At 38.0% G+C, this 20,146-nt stretch overlaps 1 long non-coding RNA gene across 3 annotated transcripts in view; it reads right to left on the minus strand.

Moving 5' to 3' along the window:
* Window positions 1-15,968, minus strand: part of LOC311631881 — a 46,930-nt gene extending 30,962 nt beyond the window's left edge. The window contains exon 1 of one of the 3 annotated variants that reach the window (XR_014796661.1): window positions 15,852-15,968. This is a non-coding gene — a long non-coding RNA (uncharacterized lncRNA). Of the gene's footprint in view, window positions 1-14,400; window positions 14,508-15,851 lie in introns of those variants that run through there. The other 2 variants (XR_014796662.1, XR_014796663.1) reach the window with 2 other exon arrangements.
* Window positions 15,969-20,146: the final 4,178 nt, after the last annotated feature.

Here is a 20,146-nt window from a genome sequence, read left to right on the forward strand (position 1 = left end):
ACCCCAAAACAAAACTGAAAATATTATAGCTGAGAGAAAAATTTTTTAAAGTATTTAAATATATCTCTTTTCTATAATGAGGTGGGGAAAGAAAGTGATGTGAGGATTCATCTTAACAAGGGGCCTCTGGAGTGGGGAAGTCAAGGCAGTATGCCCTGTTGGTGGGAGGTGGAAAGGAGGGGTGCTGCCTCTTGCCTTGCCTACCCTCCCTGCCTCATCATAGCTACTCTTCTGGGTTGATTATACACATCTGTGTCTCGTGTCATTTTTGCAGTGTCTCCGTGCATCCTGATTCATGTCACTGTGCAGTGAGCTGTAGCTGGCAGCCTGGTGTGCAGATTACCCACCTGCTATGACATTAATTGATCATCTTCTCATGTGGTACTTAATCATCTACTGCAGCATTTGACACTTAATTTTTAAGGTGACTATATTTTGTTTCACTGGCCAGATTGTAAGCATTGTGAGGGCAAGAACTACAATTCATTCATCTTTGCTTCTCTCCTGGCACCAAATCAATTGCTAGAAAATTAAAAAGCAGCCTACACATATCTGCAGGATGGAAACATTTGTCCCATGGTTGTTAGGGTTTCTAGGAAGCTTTAAGAAAAGAGCCACCCAGATGTGCACACCATCTGCAGTAATTCTGCAGCCCTTAGACTACCAGTGATACCAATAGTCTTAGCATCCAAGGGCTAGAAGCAGCAAACATATTCTTGAATTCCCATTTTTGCACTAAACCTGTACTTGAATTGCTGCTGTTTTTCTTGGTGATGGAGGACTGAGAGTCTGCCTTGTTTACTTCCAACTAATTGTGTACAGTCTGTTGTACCTGAAGGCTTGGCACTGCAGATGGATTGATGGGGACACTGAGTGTCATCACTTGACAGGGCATGCTGGGGCCAGTTATGCAGCTCAGGTCTTCATACCTAGGATCCTCAAAAATGGGTTTTACCACCCTCAATATTTTGAATTCAACAAGAATTTTTCACTTAGCAATTTAGTAAATGTATCTTCAGAAAAGCCAAGCATTTATCTGGTTATACTATTAATATATAGGAACCTGTGGCTGATTACATATTAATGTTCAGATGTATATTACTAGCAGTTCATTGCAATTGCTGTTAACCCCCTCTCAATGATCCACATTTAACTCAAGTTGTGGGCCTGAGTATTTGTTCTTGGATTTTTTTTTTTCTATCCTAATTCAGTATTCTCCCTCAGCTTTCCCTGATTTTTGATATGAGGATCTCTCAGGCCCATAATTAGCTCAGTGTCTCTTCCAAATGGTATTAAACGAGCTGCCATTACTACATTATGGCCATTGTTGTTGCAGAAGTTAAGGCTTCTCTTTATTTTATGTCATTCCCTGTGTTGAGTCCTAGTTTTGCAATCTTTTTGGTTTTAGAGTCCTCTAATCATAGCACAGACTTGAGTGATTGCTTGGACAATGGTAGTGATTGCCAGAGAGGAAGGAAGGAGGCTTGTATTCATTTAAACTGAACTCAGAAGGACGGATAGGATTCAGACAGGGTCAGGAAGGAAATACAGCAGCATTCTTTTAGGTGGACCAGATAGATGGTGTCATGAGGAGATTGGAAAAACAGCCTAAGTTTGGGCTATAGACGATTTAAATACCAGGCTAGAGATTTTGGTGAATTTATGGTGTTAGCTGATCAAAATGAGCGAGGATTGGTGTGATAAATGGTTTAGGAGGAAGATGAGAATGAATTGGTGTAAAACTTGCTTCTTAAATCCAATACCACACTAGAAAAGTGTTCAAAACTTAAGCCAATTTACAGGTAATTTTCTGGCTCACATTCTGAACTAACTTGAAAAGTTTGCCATGACAATGTTTGAAACATTGAGTGAGTCTTGAAAACTTATACTGGTAATATCTTAGTAAGATATTTAAAAAATATTTTCCTGTTACTAATATTTGAACAGTGTATATACATGTGTGTGTTCCCAAATCTCCACGGTAGTAGTCATTCTAAGATGATCCTAAATGATCTCTATCTCTTATAGTCATACCTTCACATGATTTTCTCCCCTGGAGAATTCTCTCCCTGAGGCTAGACCAAGTGACTAACATCTAGTATATAAAATATGGTAAAAAGTATGGTATGTCATTTCCTATATTAGGCTATAAAAATATAGTGCCTTCCATTTTGGGTGCCCTCACTCATATATATTCCCTCTTGCAATCCTTGCTCTGGGGAAAGCCAGTTACTAGACTCTGAATATGGTATTTCTAGCTAAATTTAATAAGAACTTGAAATCTTGCAGTAGCCACATGTGTAAGCCTGGAAGCACATCTTTCTGTTTGAGCCTTGAGATGGCTGCATCTTCAGACAAGACTTAGATTACAGCCTTGTGAGAGGCCCTAAGGCAGAGGACCCAGCTAAGCCATGCCTAGATTTCTGATATCACAGATCCACAGAAACTATGAGATAATAAATGTTAGCTGTTTTAAGTCACTAATACACCATTAATAGTTAGCTTCTGTCCCTAACCGGTTTGGCTAAATGGATAGAGCATCAGCCTGAGGATTAAGGGTTCCAGGTTCAATTCTGGTCAAGGGCATTTACCTTGGCTGTAGGCACATCCCAAGTAGAGGGTGTGCAGGAGGCAGCTCATCGATGATTCTAACTCTCTATCCTCTCCCTTCCTCTCTGTAAAAAAATCAATAAAATATATTTTAAAAATAGTTAGCTTCTGCTATGATAAAATATAGGTCAGTCATTAAAATGATGAAGTAGAAAACTATTTGAAAATAATGAAAAATATTCACAATATATTCTTATTTTATTAATAGAATATTTTTATTATACAAACTTGTACTATGTGCCCTAAGATATGTATTAAAAATACTGGAATTATATTCAATGCATATGTGAATATGGCTGGTATATTTGTTATTTTACGCATTTCTTTAGTGAATGCACCTTACTTTTAGAACAACATGCACTTTTAAAAATATATATATATTTTTTTATTTCAGAGAGAAAGGGAGAGGGAGAAATAGAAACATCAATGATGAGAGAGAATCCTTGATCAGCTGCCTCCTGCATGCCCCACACTGGGGATTGAGCCTAAAACAGTCATGTGCCCTACCGGGAATTGAACTGTGAAATCCTGGTTCATAAGTTGATGTTCAACCACTGAGCCATGACAGCTTGGCAAAACAATGTACTTTTAAACTGCACACCCAGGAAGGTTGATTATTGTGAATTTTTATGCTTTTTAGTGAAATTGTTATGCTTATTCCTGTATTGTTATTGTTGCTTTGTATTTTTTTTTAAATCCTCTGTTTTTGTTTGTTTCCTTTTCTTCTGTATATCATAGCCTTACTTAATAATAGTGGATATTGTAGTTTGTATTAATCTCCAAGTATAGTTACTGGCATTGGCTGGGTTCAGTGGTTGTTCTATGGCAATTTTCTCCACATATATATAGTTTGTTTCCCATTTCTCTTTTAGTTTGCTTCTTCTCTCTCTCTCTCTCTCTCTCTCTCTCTCTCTCTCTCTCTCTCTCTTTCTCTCTCTCTCTCTTTTCTTTTTTCCCCTGTTTTCCAACTTCATTTTGTCATTATTTTTTTTTCTTCTTTTTCTATCTCTTTATCCTTCTTTTTTTTATTTACTTAATTTTTTTTATTTTAATTTTAATTTTTTTTTTAAATTTTTCTTTATTTTATTTTTACCTTTATTCCTTCTCTCCTATCCCCTAAGTTGCCTTTCTCTAGTGGTCACCTTTATTAGAGGTTATTAATATTGTAAATACATTCCTGATAAGTGCCTCTTGTGTTGTACCTGGTAGTGTTGTATTTTGCACCTTTAAATCAACGCAGGAGAAGGAACACCACATAACCAGACATCCTGAAAAGAGAGGCCATGGGGAGGCAAAAACATAGTCCGCACATGAAAGAAAAGCAGGCATCACCAGAAAAGGAAGTAAACGAGTCAGCGGCAAGCAGCCTACCAGAGCAAGAATTCAGAGTAATGATCATAGGATGGCTAAAAAGAATGGAAAAGAAATTTGACAATAACCAAGAAGAAATGAAGAAGAACCATGAGGAACTGAAGAAGAGCCATGAGGAACTGAAGAAGAACCAAGAAGAAATGAAAAATGACATCACTACCATGAAGAACTCAATAGAAAGCATCAAGAGTAGACTAGATGAAGCAGAGGACTGCATCAGTGAGCTAGAAGATAAGATGGAAAAAAACACCCAAGTAGAGCAACTTCTAGAAAAAAAGATTAAAAAGCAGGAGGAGAGCCTACAGGAGCTTTGGGACAATACAAAACAAAATAATATTTGAATAATAGGGGTTCCAGAAGGAAAGGAAACTGAGGTAGACATGGAAAAAGTATTTCAAGAAATAATGACAGAAAACTTTCCTGAAATAGAGAAGAAAAAACCCACACAAATCCAAGATGCTCGCAGAGTCCCCAACAAAATAAATCCCAGAAGACAGACGCAAAGGCACATTATAATTAAATTGGCAAACAACAACGACAAAGTAAGAATCTTAAAAGCAGCCAGAGAGAGACAGAAAGTTACATACAAAGGAACCCCCATCAGACTAGCAACTGATTTCTCAACAGAAACTATCAGGCCAGAAGGGAATGGGATGAAATATACAAAGTCATGCAAAGGAAGGGTCTGAATCCAAGAATACTGTACCCAGCAAGGCTATCAATCAAAATTGAAGGGGAAATCAGGAGCTTCACAGACAAAAAAAGACTGAAGAATTTATTTCCACCAAACCAGCAATGCAAGAAATGCTAAAGGGTCTACTGTAAAAATAAAGAAATAAGAAGTGAAGAAGGAACACGGGTATAGAATAAAAATGGCGTCAAATGAGTACCTATCAATAATAACCTTAAATGTAAATGGATTAAATGCTCCAATCAAAAGATATAGGGTAACAGATTGGATAAGAAAACAAGACCCATACATCTGTTGTCTACAAGAAACCCACCTCAGAAAAAGAGATGCACACAGACTGAGGGTGAAGGGATGGAAAAAAGTTTTCCAGGAAAATGGAAATGAAAAAAAAGCTGGGGTAGCAATACATATATCAGAAAATTAGATCTCAGAGTGAAGGACATAATAAGAGATAATGAAGGCCACTTCATAATACTAAAGGGAACAATCCAACAAGAAGAAATAACCCTGTTAAATATATATGCACCCAATACAGGAGCAACCAAATACATTAAAAAACTGCTAGAGGACATTAAGAGAGAGATTAATAGCAATACAATCATAGTAGGAGATTATAATCACCCTTCGACAAATCATCTAAACAAAAAATCAGCAAAGAAATATCAATCCTAAATGACTCACTAGACTAGATGGAATTAATTGACATCTTCAGAACACTCCACCCCAAAGCCACAGAATATACATTCTTCTCAAATGCACATGGGACATTCTCAAAGATAGACCACATTTTGGGACATAGGCAAAGTCTCTTCAAATTCAAGAAGATAGAAATCATATCAAGTATCTTCTCAGACCGTAATGGCATAAAACTGGAAATTAACTACAATAAAAATAATCCAAAGAAATCAAACACATGAAGACTAAACAGCATGCTATTAAACAAGGAATGGGTTACCAGAGAAATCAAGGAAGAAATTTAAAACATCCTGGAAACAAATGACAATGAAAACACAACAATCCAAAATCTATGAGACACAGCAAAAGCAGTTTTGAGAGGGAAGTTCATATCCTTACAAGCCTATTGCAAAAAACTAGAAAAAATGGTAACAGATGATCTAACTCTACAACTCAAAGAGTTAGAAAAGGAGCAACAAGAAAAGCCCAGTGTAAGCAGAGGAAGGAAATAACAAAAATCAGAGCAGAGATAAACGACATAGAGACCAAAAAAACAATACATAAGATCAACAAAACCAAGAGCTGGTTCTTTGAAAGAATAAACAAGATAGATGGACCTCTAGCCAGGCTAACCAAGAAACAAAGAGAGAGGACCCAAATAAACAAAATCAGAAATGAAAGAGGTGAAATAGCAACAGACCCCACTGAAATACAACGGATTGTTACAAAATACTACGAACAACTCTATTCCAACAAACTGAACAACCTGGAGGAAATGGACATATTCCTAGAAAAATATAAACTTCCAAAACTCAATCAGGAAGAATCTAAAAATCTCAATAGACCAGTGTCTTGGGAAGAAATTGAAACAGTCATCAAAAAGCTTCCAGCAAACAAAAGCCCAGGGCCAGATGGCTTCACAGGAGAGTTTTACCAAACAATCAAGGAAGAACTAAAACCTATCCTCCTCAGACTATTCCAAAAAATACAATAGGAAGGAACACTTCCAAACTCCTTCTATGAAGCCAGCATCACCCTAATACCAAAACCAGATAAAGACAACTCAATGAAAGAGAATTACAGGCCAATATCCCTCATGAACATAGATGCCAAAATCCTCAACAAAATTCTAGCAAATCGACCCCAGCAGAGCATCACAAAGATCATACACCACGACCAAGTAGGATTTATTCCAGGAATGCAAGGATGGTACAATATCCGCAAATCAATAAACGTGATACATCACATAAACAAATTGAAAGATAAAAATCATAGGTCATATCAATTGATGCAGAAAAAGCATTTGATAAAATCCAACACCCTTTCCTGATAAAAACTCTTAAGAAGGTGGGAGTACAAGGATCATACCTCAACATAATAAAAGCCATATATGATAAACCCACAGCCAACATTATACTCAATGGGCAAAAACTAAAAGCATTCCCTCTACGAACAGGAACAAGACAGGGATGCCCACTCTCGCCACTCCTGTTTGACATAGTACTGGAAGTACTAACCATTGCAATTAGACAAGAGGAGGAAATAAAAGGCATCCAAATTGGAAAAGAAGAAGTAAAGTTATCCTTATTTTCAGATGACATGATATTGTACATAAAAAACCCAAAAGACTCCACTAAAAAACTAATTGACTTAATAAATGAATTTGGCAATGTAGCATGATACAAAATTAATGCCAAGAAATCCATGGCATTTCTATACACCAACAGTGAAACTACAGAAACAGAGACTAAAAAAGCAATCCCATTTACCATTGCACCAAAAAAATTAAGATACCTAGGAATAAATTTAACTAAGGAAGTAAAGGACCTATATGCAGAAAATTACACGACACTGAAAAAAGAGATAGAGGAAGATGTAAGGAGATGGAAGAACATACCATGTTCATGGATTGGTAGAATCAACATCATCAATATGTCCATACTTCCTAAAGCAATCTATAGGTTCAATGCACTCCCATTAAAATACCAAGGGCATATTTCACTGACCTAGAAAGAACTCTCCAAAAGTTCATTTGGAACAATAAAAGACCCCGAATAGCCACAACAATCCTGAGAAAGAAGGGTAAAGTAGGAGGGATCTCAATACGAGACTTCAAACTGTATTACAAAGCCACTGTTCTCAAAACAGCCTGGTACTGGCACAAGAACAGACATATAGATCAATGGAATAGAAATGAGAACCCAGATATCAACCCAAATTACTATGCTCAATTAATATTTGACAAAGGTGGCACGAATATACAATGGAGTCAAGACAGTTTCTTCAATAAATGGTGTTGGGAAAATTGGGCAGACACATGCAAAAGAATGAAACTAGATCACCAACTTACACCATACACAAAAATAAACTCAAAATGGATGCAGGACTTAAACATCAGACGGGAAACCATAAAAATACTAGAAGCATCCACAGGCAGCAAAATCTCAGACGTATGCCAAAAGAACTTCTTCACTGATACTGCCCCTAGGGCAATAGAAGCTAAAGAGAAAATAAACAAATGGAACTACATCAAAATAAAAAGCTTCTTTACAGCAAAAGAAACCATCAACAAAACAATAAGAAAGCCCATGGTGTGGGAGAACATATTTGCAAATAACACCACTGATAAAGGTTTAATCTCCAACATCTACAAACAGCTTATACAACTAAATAAAAGGAAGGTGAATGATCCAATTAAGAAATGGGCAATGGACCTAAATAGAATATTTTCAAAAGAAGACAGAAGGAAGGCCAAAAGCCACATGAAAACATGCTCAAAGTCACTAATTATCCGAGAGATGCAAATCAAAACAACAATGCAGTACTATCTCACACCTGTCAGAATGGCCAACATCAACAAATCAACAAATTACAAGTGTTGGAGAGGTTGCGGAGAAAAAGGAACCCTCGTGCACTGCTGGTGCGAATGCAGACTGGTGCAACCACTGTGGAGAACAGTGTGGAGTTTCCTCAAAAAACTGAAAATGGAATTCCAATTTGATCCAGTAATCCCACTCCTAGGAATATATCCCAAGAAACTAGAAACACCAATCAGAAAGGATATATGCACCCCTATGTTCATAGCAGCACAATCTACAATAGCCAGAATTTGGAAACAGCCTAGGTGCCTGTCAGCAGATGATTGGATCCAAAAACCATGGTACATCTACACAATGGAATACTATGCTGCCATCAAAAAGAAGGAATTCTCATCATTTGCAGCGACCTGGATGGAATTGGAGAACATCATGCTGAGTGCAATAAGCCAATCAATGAAAGAGAAACACCACATGACCTCACTCATTTGTGGATAATAAAGATCATTATAAACTGATGAACCAAAAGATAGATATAGAGACAGTAAAGCAACAAGCAGATTGTCAAATTTCAGCGGGGAGGGGAGGAGGATCTGGGGGAGATAATAGATCAACCGAAGGACTTATATACATGCATATAAGTACAACCAATGGACATAAAACTCTGGGGAGGGAGGGGATGGGTGGGAGGGAGGGGGGCAAAAAAAAATCAATAAAATATGTAAAAATAAATAAATAAATAAATAAATAAATAAATAAATAAATGGTTTAAAAAAAAATAAAATAAACTGCACACCCAGGACAACCTCAAGCATGGTTTTAGTGCAACTGTACCAAGATATTTGAGAATGGATTTCTCACCAACTGGAGACAAACTGAATGGCTAGCACTGATTTAACTCAAGTTCAACATCTATGATTCACTTAGACCACGTGTGTCAAACACAAGGCCCGCGGGCCAAATCCAGCCCGCCAGGCCTTGCAATGTGGCCCGCACCGCGCTGTTATCACTGCACTCCGCTGTCAGTTTATGACATTGTCAGTTTATGACTGTTCAGTAAACCATTCGGCCCGCAATTTAGGCTGGATTTTAGATTTTGGCCCCTTCTCTGATTGAGTTCGACACCCCTAACTTAGACTGATTATCCGAAGAATCAAGCTTCCACACTGGCACCTGTTGGAAAGTTTGTGTTGCTCACATAAAAGGGCACTCAGACAACAGCTTGTTAGCCAGCAAAAATCAGAGAAAGTCTGTGAAAATTAAGTGCTTAGGAGTTTAAGTGTTGGTTTTGAAACTTCTTGCACCTGATTGAAACTTAACGTTTTCTATGCAATCCTCATATTAGGTTTATCAAAGTAGAAAAACACTGGAATCTGTCTGTAATAGATTGAGATAAAATTTATGCACTGTAATTAAATAGCCATTATGGCAAAAGGCAATGACTCTTATAAGGTAGTTTGCTCCTGGGAATATCTATTAGCTTGTGAAACAGTCATTATTGTGATTCCACTCAAACAGAAAAAAACAAAAAACCTTCTTTCTGAGAATTCTAGAATTTTCTTTAGTTTTGCATCTGTTTTAATTAAATATAGGTATAATTTAGAAGGGAAATAACTTCATCTTCATCCCTTAGAAAAAAGTAACCAAAATAGTATTTGTCATGGTTTTTTGTAGTTTAACTGAAACAGCAACACTGAGCCCACTCAAGCAGCAAAATGAACAGAATGTTTTAGTAACTGCCTGGAGGATAGCAGAGGGAGTTCATGATCTGATATCATATAGCCTGAGTTTATTCTTCATCTTTCCATTAGGTGCTTCTGTATTACCTTCCAATTTTGTTTCCCTTAGCTGCATCAAAAGTACGTGTTTCATGCCCATCAGCAGATTAGTGGATTAAAAAACCATGGTACATCTACATAAAAGAATACTACACTGCTGTAAAAAGAAGAAATTCTTACCATTTTCAACAGCATGGATGGAACTGGAGAGCATTATGCTAAGTGAGATAAAGATAAATATCACATGATCTCACTCATTTATGGAATATAATGAACAACATAGACTTATGAACAAAAACAGATCCAGAGACAGAGAAGCATAGATCAGACCATCAAACCTCAGAGGGAAGGTAGGGGAGGGTGGAGGTAAGGAGAAGCAATCAACCAAAGGACTTGTATGCATGCATATAAGCCTAATCAATGGACACAAACAACAGGGGAGTGAAGGAATGAATGGGAGGTGTGGGGATAATGGGGCAATAAGGACATATACAATAACTAAGTAACTTCATTGTTATGAACTATGTGTTTAATAAATATACCAATTATTTGTCAAAATCAATAAAGTTTTAATAGAGCCCTTCCTGAAGGAGGACTTGGTTTTAATGAGAAATATTTTATACAAATAGCCAATTTAACACATCCTCATGCTATCACATGGGGTGTGGTAAAGTGCAATTGGAATGCAAAGTATAATCTTGCTGGGTATTTGATAAAGCTCAAAATTCACAGCCCTCTGGAAACAAGAAGTAGGACCCTTAAAGCTCATTATCACAGGTCAGGGAGGCTTTTAAAATTCATAGGAAGGTTAAGAGGAGGAAATGATTAATACTGTACCTGACTGTAGGTGACCCTGGCCCAGGAAGCTTACACATTCTTCCACTTGTATCAGATCAGAAGATCATTTGTTAAGAAAATGGGGAAAGCACTAATGTGGGAACTGGTTAGGAAGAGCATGTAGTCATTGTGATTCTGAATTCTTGTGGAATGAGAGAGCAGAACAGTTGAATCGCTTAAATGAGGGTTGCAAAATTCAGAAGCTAGACCAGTGTCTGCATCTTGGAACCCATGCAGAAAATCCAGGAGGTAGGAGAAAGAGGTCAGGCAGGTAGATGGAAAAACAGACTAACTGTTGGGTTTTGTGCAGTCTGTTATGTTAATGTTAGGATCTGTCCTTCCCTTTGTATTCCTGTGAGCCTTCTCTCCAGTTTGCTTCTAGGAGTCTCCATGTAAGTTTGCGTTGGGGCATATCCTTATCTATGGACAAAGGACAAGAATAATACCAGGTACCTGCTCTGCACCACATGCCTCATGTAATCACGGTAACCTTATAAGGAAGAGATTAGAACAGTTTCTTCTCACAGAAGGGGAAGGCAACATGTTTTGTCAGAGAAGCTCAGTTGTCCAAAAAGTTAATTTGTTTTATTGCACTAATTCCTAAAGCCTGGCCTATTCAAGAGTGCTCTAATCACAGATAACTGGATGCTACCATCCTGTATAAGAATAATTAGAACTACTCTTCAGAAACACCCAAAATGTAAGAGACTTTAGGAATGGAAATTTGAAATGGCTTACGGTTACCAGGAAGCACAATAAATAAAACAGTGAATTTTATTAGTAGAGACAAGTTAGAGAGCTTCTAAAACACAACTTTTGAGAGTTAGAAAGAGAAGCAGTCTAATTAGTTCCCTTGAGGATTTCATCAATCAATTCTTAGCTACAACATAATCAATTTTATTGAGGTTTCAAATGCCTGTGCATATGCACTTTTGAAAGAGCTAATTGGTTTGTCTACAAAAAGGCCCCAATTTAAAAATGGACCAATTTTCATTTAAGGCTGAAATACTTAAATAGATATCACTACAATTTCATTCCTTCACAATGTAGCAGAGCCTCCTATTTCAAATTAGGTGTTCAATTTTCATCTCCATTTTATTTTATTTCCTCCCAAAGATGTATAACCAAAAGACCAAAAAAATTGAAAGGAAGTAAGGAAAGAAGGAATGGAGGAAGGAGGAAAAGAAGGAAGGAAGGAATGAAGGTAGGAAGGAAGAAAGAAAGAAAGAAAGAAAGAAAGAAAGAAAGAAAGAAAGAAAGAAAGAAAGAAAGAAAGAAAGAAAGAAAGAAACAAAGAAAGAAACAAAGAAAGAAACAAAGAAAGAAACAAAGAAACAAAGAAAGAAACAAAGAAAGAAAAAGAAAGAGAAAAAAAAGAAAGGTAGGGAAAGATTTTTCTCATTTCTGTATGTGCATTTTATCAACAAAACTTCAGCTTGAGCTCCCTTGGGAAAAGCCTTTCAAGTCAGACAGAATGATGTCCTTCCTGCTACAACATACTTTTCCAGCTGCCAGGGAAAACTACATGTTTTACATTAAGCAACAATCAAGAGAGAATGGATAATCAATCACTCCCTAAGGTGACTTGCTTCAGCTTTTCTCCGAAAGGGCTGTAGACATTATCTTGAAGTAACTGTTAACCTTATGCTTTAAAAGAGACAGCATGATTTTTGTTTTAAATTATTGGAATAGCTATACTGCACGGGAACAGAGCAAGTGGAGCAGATCTGAATTAAGATTAATTTAAGTGGGAAGAAGAGTTTGCAGAGATGTTCAAATTGCTCTCTTGGTCCTCTTCCCAAGATGTTCTTATACGTGTAAAACTCTGTGATGTCCACTACCATATGTGTGAAAGCCACATGCTCTGATGCAATCAACACAACTCCAAACCATTCTTATGTAGAAGCATCTAAGAAACATGGACAGTTTTCTTTGAAGCACCCCGATTGAAACAGTTGTAACCTGGAAAGCCTTCTCTTGTGTTTCCTCAATAATCAGAATGCTGTGAATCAGCAGTGACCAAATTCCTCAAGTAGCTGCTGTGTGAGAACTGAAATTTCCTTTTTTCTTTTTAAGAATCATATAGACCTACCTACTAAGGGTTTTGCAAACTGGCACACAGTGGCCCTGCCATCTCCTCTCATGTCTCCTTTAATGAAAAATTGGAGGCCTCATAACTGAGCTATCTCAGGCACTGTCAAAGCCTCCCATTACCTCTGCCAGTAGGTTCTGCTAAAAAACCCAGAAGTGGTTAGCACTATTTTTTTTTAATCAAAAGCAAGTGTGAAATAATAATTTCCTCAAGATATACATCCTCTCAGAAAAGAAAAAACAATCTCATTTTGACAGGAAAAGGAAATGTACCAACAAACTTAGTTAAGAGCCCTCTTCATTTTACATAATCTACTTCCCCCAAACAAAGCAGTGTAGAGATTCTTAGCTTTAAAGAGTTCCCTTAAGATAGTTCAGTTCTCTCCCCACAGCTTTGATTCCACAGCAGATAAGAATCTATTTAATTTCTAAACCTTTTAGAATGGAGATTGCCAACTTCCTGTTGCATCCTGTTCCAGTGTTTAACAACCCTCACTGTCAGGAAATGCTTTTTGATGCCAATGCCAGCCTCCAAAATGCCAATGCAGCTTGTGTCTACTTCTCCTGACATGTCCTCTAAGTGGTAGAATACATCTCCCATCCTCTGTGTGTCAAAGTTCTTCACAAATTCTAAGACTCAGTGTCAATCACTCCTCACTCTTCCCTTTTCCAGACCAAAACCCGAAAATTCCTTTCTTTAACTTTTCCTTTTGGACCCTAGTTTCTCTCTCATGTTTTTTGCTTGTCTCTGAACCCTGGCCACATTCTAGGTCTTCCCATAATGGAATATTCCTGAGGGCCCCAGGCTGCTTTTTTCAGGTTTATATTTAGGGTTTGAAAATAGCTCAGTTAACTCAGGGTCACAATGAAATTTTTTGACCAGCTCCTAAAAATAGTACTGGGGAAAATACTTCTCAATTTTATGTATCTAAAATCTCCCCACAGAATATGTTAAAAACAAACAGAAGGCCCAAATAACTTATTTTTTGTTTTAAAATATTGCTGGATTTTTAAAGGTGAGGAATAATTATGATCAAATTAACAACAGTCATAAAGAGCTTCATATCTTGTTCTGGTGATAATAACACAAGAGATAATTTATTGTCCTGAAATGTTAAAATTTGACACAAATGGGTCACACATAGAGTTAAATTAAACAAAAGGAAAGAAACCAAATAGTTACTAAGGAGCACAAACAGTTCATTTATCATCAGCTAAAGTCCAGTAGCTATACACTGTATGCATATAAGTCCTGGAGATGTGCCCACCCTTCACCCAGTTCTGAAATACATCAGGTATTCCTGACTTGAGAGTTTATATTCTACAAAATTTGGTTCTGCATGTGCTGAATAATTGCTTGGTGCATTTTATCATATATGATAAAATATATGAAATATTAATTACTGCCATGCCAAAGAGACCCTTTGGTCATACTGTCCATTCAGCTCTTGGTTGAATAGCTCCACTCTAGAAATGAACTCGTGAGAGTATTCCAGACTTTTCAAGAATTCTAAAGGAAATTACAACTTACCAAGTGAAATCCTTTTGCAGAGAAGAGGAAGTGGCCCAAGACATAAGAAATGACTCATTAAAAAATTCTATATAATAAAAGCCTAATATGCAAATTGTCTCTTCCACCAGGAGTTTGATCACTCACTATGATGTGCGTTGGCCACCAGGGACCTGTGGGGAACATGGCGGGTGTCGGTGACAAGGCGCTGAGGGCAGGTGGCACTGGAGGTGCTGCTGGCCCTGATTAGCCCTGATGAGAGCGGGAGCAGGTGAGTGGGCTGTGCCAGGCCAAGGTGGGTGTGAGTGGGGCCCAATCTCCCTGCCCACCATCCTACAGATGGTAAGCAATGACAATGGGAGATGGGGCTGCTGCCTGGCTCCCAGACACTGAGGGAGCCAGGGGGAGACTCGATGACTCAGGCGGAGAGGGCCATGTGGGGACTCGGGGGCCCAGGTACTGTGCAGGACCCAAAGGTCAGCTGGGGCCTGCCCTTCCATGCCAGATGCCCGTGCTTTGATTGCCAGCCAGGCCTACAGACTGCACCCATGCACAAATTACAAATTTTGTGCACTGGGCCTCTAATATATATATATATATATATATATATATATATATATATATATATATATATATATATATATATATATATATATACATACACTGAGAGGAAAGAAGAGGGAAAGAGAAAAAGAAATAGCAATGATGAGAATCACTGATCAGCTGACTCTTACACACCTCAGACTGGGGATTGAGCCCACAACCCAGGCACATGTGCTGACTAAGTATTTAATTGTTACCTCCTGGTTCATAGATCAATGCTCAACTACTGATCCACACCAGGCAGATGAAATGGCTTATTCTTTTTTCTTCTTCTTTATTGATTAAGGTATAAATTCAGAAAAAATTAGAAGGATCGTGGTTATTCTTTATAAGTATTATTTAATTTATGAGTCAGAGGGCACTCAAGATATCCTTTTTGGAGGTGTAGCTTATACATGACAGTACAATAAGTTGCTTACATTTTATTTTTTCCAAAATAAAATTAGTTACATTTTTTAGGACATTTACTTCCAAGAAATAGAAAACATAAGAGGTTATCTAATTAATTTTCATAAATGAAACCTGATTGGGGGGTTGGTCAGACAGGTTATTACCACTTAACCTATCTAATAAAGAGAAAGAAGAGAATATGCAAATTGACTGTTACTGTGCGACAAAGATGGCAGCACCCTTAGCCACAAGTTGACAGCACCCAGTCCCCTCAGCCCAACCAGGGGGCACAGGCACATGGTGTGGCTGGACCTGCCCTCAGCCCCCCAGCCACCCAGAACCAGCCTGAGGCACAGGCAAGCCTTGGATGGCAGCTGCCCAGCCTCCCAGGGCTGTCAAGGCTCAGGTAACCAGGGCAGGCTGAGGCTTGCACTGCTGGCAGTGTCAGCAACAGAGATGTGATGGGAAAGTCTCCTTACCCTGATTTCCGGGTTGCCTTGAGCCCCTGAGAGTTCCTGGAGTGTGAGAAAGGGCAGGCCGGGCTGAAGGACACCCTTCCAGTGCATGCATTTTCATGTACTGGGCCTCTAGTACGTAGATAACAGTAAAAAGAATTTAAGAGTCTCCTAAGGCCACAATGACTCAGTGCTGAGATGACTGATTAATTCACACTGACATGGGGTGAGGGACTGACATCCTGTTCTCTTTCTGATATATATTTTCCAAGAGGGCTTCGATGGACCAAAGGCTTATGAGGGTTTTTTGCAGTCTTTTGTTCTGCACTGGTGTGTGGTGAAGTTATCCATTTAAGGAAATAAAATCACAGAATATGAGGACTGAATGAATCTAGGATATAGTTTAATGTAGCTTTTCCCTTTCCTGATGAGGCAAATTAAACCTCAGCAAGATTATGCAAAATCAGGCACCCATGTTTAATTCATGACCACAGAGTGAGTCTTTTGGCTTTTCCATTTCACCAACTGAAAGCAATAGTGAACATGGCTTCATTTCTGGTGTGATAAAACAAATTCAAAGTCATTTTAAGCCAGAATGGCAATTTCCTTCACATACTTGACACTTCTGGTGCCTATTTTGGGCTTACTGTTAAAAGTGTTCATAGGGTGTACCACTTAAGAAACACATAGACTGTGTTTCTTCTAGTAAATAAGATTTTATGTTATATTTGAAGACAGATTTCATCTACTAGCATAAAACTTCCAATTCACCCCTCCCTTCCCCACCAAAGAATTTCATTCTGCACGTCATCGGTAACAGCTTTCCAGGAATAGCACATGTGAAAAAGTAATTACTTCATTGCCCAAGGAAGAAATTAGATTCTATCAGCTCGTCTAGGCTTTTGCAGATAAAAGAGAGCAAAGCCATGGCTTACTAAAGACACTTCAGTTTTTTAACCTTTTGAAAATTCACTCTTTTCTAATGATTAGACATGGAAAAAAGTGAGTTAAGTACTACTTGTCATCCACTCAATAGAAACTCTGTAACATCACCTCTCCTAGTCTATTTTACTCTAGAACCAGTCATCTGTATCAACAGCTTCTCTCCCTTTTTAACAAGCTATAAATTGAGCAACATTACCCTTTCCATGACCAAGACTAGACAGCCAAATTCTGTCATTAGAAATTGGCTGGTTCTATGTTATAACCTGTCTGTCATTACTTCCTTTCATTACAGTCCTGTAGTTTGTAGACTTTAAGGACCTACTCCTAGCTTAGCTTGAGTATATGCTACATGTTATTGTGTGCTTGTGTTAGATCAAAATGCCACATTCTGTAAATATATTCAGATAATCACTAAGCATGTAAAAGGGAATTTACCAAGGCTACTTCTATACAACTTCTCTTTTCACAATAATCTATCAACTTTTGTCTGTTTTGCTGTTGGCTTATTCTTGAGTCTTTGTCCACTTTTCTTTTTCTTTTAAAGCTATAAAGTCAAAGTCCAGTGAAAGAAAGACCCTTTCTCTTGTTTATCTTCTATTAAAGTTCTGCAGAAATGGAATGCACAACCTTTTAAAGAAAGTAATCTTTGTCAGTAGAAATATACTGTATATATAATATATTTCTGTCTTAACTGGGAGACTGGAATAGATACTTTCTAAAACTTCTGAAGTTAAGATTTATTGAAGTTATACTTAGTTCAGCTATTCTCAACCTTTTTCAAGTCATGGAGCACATAGGCTAACTACTAAAATTATACAGCACACCAAAAATTATATTTTTTGGCAATCTGACAAAAACATAGGAATAATTTTGATTCTTTCACACTGGTTAGCTATTGCTGTGTTGGCTATTGTCATTTTTTGTTTGTTTGACAATCTAAGGGAAAAGAAGTCTGCCCCTGACTAACTAGTCAGGTATTGTGTGTTTTAAAAATTCATGAGACACACTGGTTGAGAATTGCTGACTTAGTTCAATGTAGGGGAGCCAAGGGAAGCTTAATATATATAACTGGAAGGTTTTTGTTTTATTATTATTATTATTAGTTTTTCTTTAAAAGGTAAAAATTTCTTTTTGTTGTTGTTGTTGTTAAAGAGTCATATGGGAAAGTTTGTTTTTTTCTACAACAGGAGAAGAGCAGTTCAGTTTGTTTGGTGTGTGAAAAATTATATTAAACTGTAACAACGTTGAAGCCTCTTCTGTAGGAGCAGGCTGAGCCTGAAGAAAGGGGGAAACCTTGTATAATCCAAGGCAAGGGGAAAGTGGGCCAGATACACCAATCATCTCCCCATATTTTTATGAGGTAACCCTTTTCTACAGCCAGCAAAAACATACTCATCGTGCTCCTGATTGAGGTGGTAAACAACTCAAGTGTCAACCAGTAGAGCACATCTGTGGGCTAACAATTCAAGTCAACCGTGCAGGGAGGAGGGAAACAGAGGAAGCACAGTTTCATTTCCCAATAACTCCCCTGACTTGCATTAAGGTGGGAACTGAAGAGGACATCTGTAAAAATAATAGCATGCAAACCTCAGAAGGATGGGCTGTGCCCATTTAAGAGCAGCTTGAGTCCTAAAGTCTTTCTGGTTATTGTACAATATGAAGGAAAAATTCTCTGGGGTGAATGATAGTTCTAGAGCTTTAGATAACCCCTGCATATGACAAAGAACAATAGCCATGCTCTGTCACACCAATTTAATAAAGCCCTGTGACATACCAACCTGAACACCAAATACATTGACAACTTAATGGAAAGAAAAAAATGCCAAACATTCATTCTCAGAGTATCATTATTTTATTGACTTTTTTTTTCCCTGTCAGCCATCTTCTGTATTAATTACAGGACAACTTTGAACATATTGGAGACTCTCAGAATACCACCAATGAGATTTCCCCCAAGTCTTCATAAACACAGTGATTAATAAGGCAATTTCAAATGACTATAATCTTGGGCTGTGATTCACATGAATGTGAATTATTAACACTAAATAACTAAAGTGATTTATGTATGTCCATGTGATTACAGAAAAAGTGGTAGAGCCCTGCTTAGGTACCACAGAAGCTCTGAGATCTCACCGTTTCCTTGTATTTATGTGGTCCTGGATCTACAGGTATGTTTTTCCCCATTCTGAGCATCAGTTTTCTGATTTGCAGAATGGAAGCACATTGTCTGCCCAGATTTTTTTGGAGGCTGGTGATAATGGTAGTCAGTTATTATGTCCATTCTTGCCTGTGGCTTGCAAGAAAGTCAGATAAGTAAGAGTTTCTGAGTGTTAAAGAGAATTACCAAGGATGCTTCTATGCATGGTACCCACTCTCCCCAGACTTTGAAGCTTGCAGAATGCCCTATGCCCATTGAGCCATGGCCAAGCCCACGGTGAGCAAGCCTATCAAATGCAAACATCCGGAGGTTTCTGACTCTCAAGTGTCTTACAGAAAATAGAGCCAGGAGCTTCATCTGGCACTCCATCTGGTAAATGCCCCATTGAAGTCAAATGCTGGGAAATGTGGCTGTTTAAAATTCTAGGGGATAAGATTTCCATTCAGAAGCTTTCTAATGGACATGCTACACATTCCACATTCGGTGAAGCAAAAGGCCTACACTGCGTGGTCTAGTCACAGGCCCTCGCACATCCCCTATCTGGTCCTCAGCTGTAAAGTTTGAAGACATTTAGCTGAGAAAAAAATGGGCTGTCAGCCTCAGTGACTTGTTAATACTCTGGATACAGATAGAGGGCAGTGTTGCATATCTGCAAAAGCCCACACTCTACACAGCCTAAGAAGACCACCAAAGCCTTACTGTTGGCCTTTTTACACACTCTGGCACCAGGTTAATAATGAACACAAGCAATTAAAGCAACCACCCATGAAACATGTGCCTTCTGGTCAAAGCTCATTATTGCTTCATCACCACTTGGATAATTACAAAGGGCTTCATAATAATTGTTAATTATTATTCCTTAACAGTACTTTTTTTTTGCAGAAGGCCACATTCCTTAGCCTCATATTTTAGAAAACTGAGTGAGATACAGAGAGGTTAACTGGGTGGTTTGAATCATTCAGTCCAGAACCAGACAGATCTAGAAAGAAAACTCAAGAGTTTTTGTGATATATGCTGGGGAGTTCTCAAAATGGCCCTTTGCTACCTTTGAATGAAAACCTTCAGCAGCCTTCTTTTGTTCTTGTTTAATTAAGGATGACTGTCTTGCTTGGTGATGAACTTTGACTTCCAGATGGGACCTCTTTCCCCACCATCTCCTAATTGCATGTTTTCTCAGTTAATGTGGGTAAGTGATGACCAAACCAGCTAATTAGGC

This window comes from Pipistrellus hanaki, assembly GCF_964339955.1.
Source record: "Pipistrellus hanaki genome assembly, chromosome: 1".
NCBI classification, from domain to species: domain Eukaryota; kingdom Metazoa; phylum Chordata; class Mammalia; order Chiroptera; family Vespertilionidae; genus Pipistrellus; species Pipistrellus hanaki.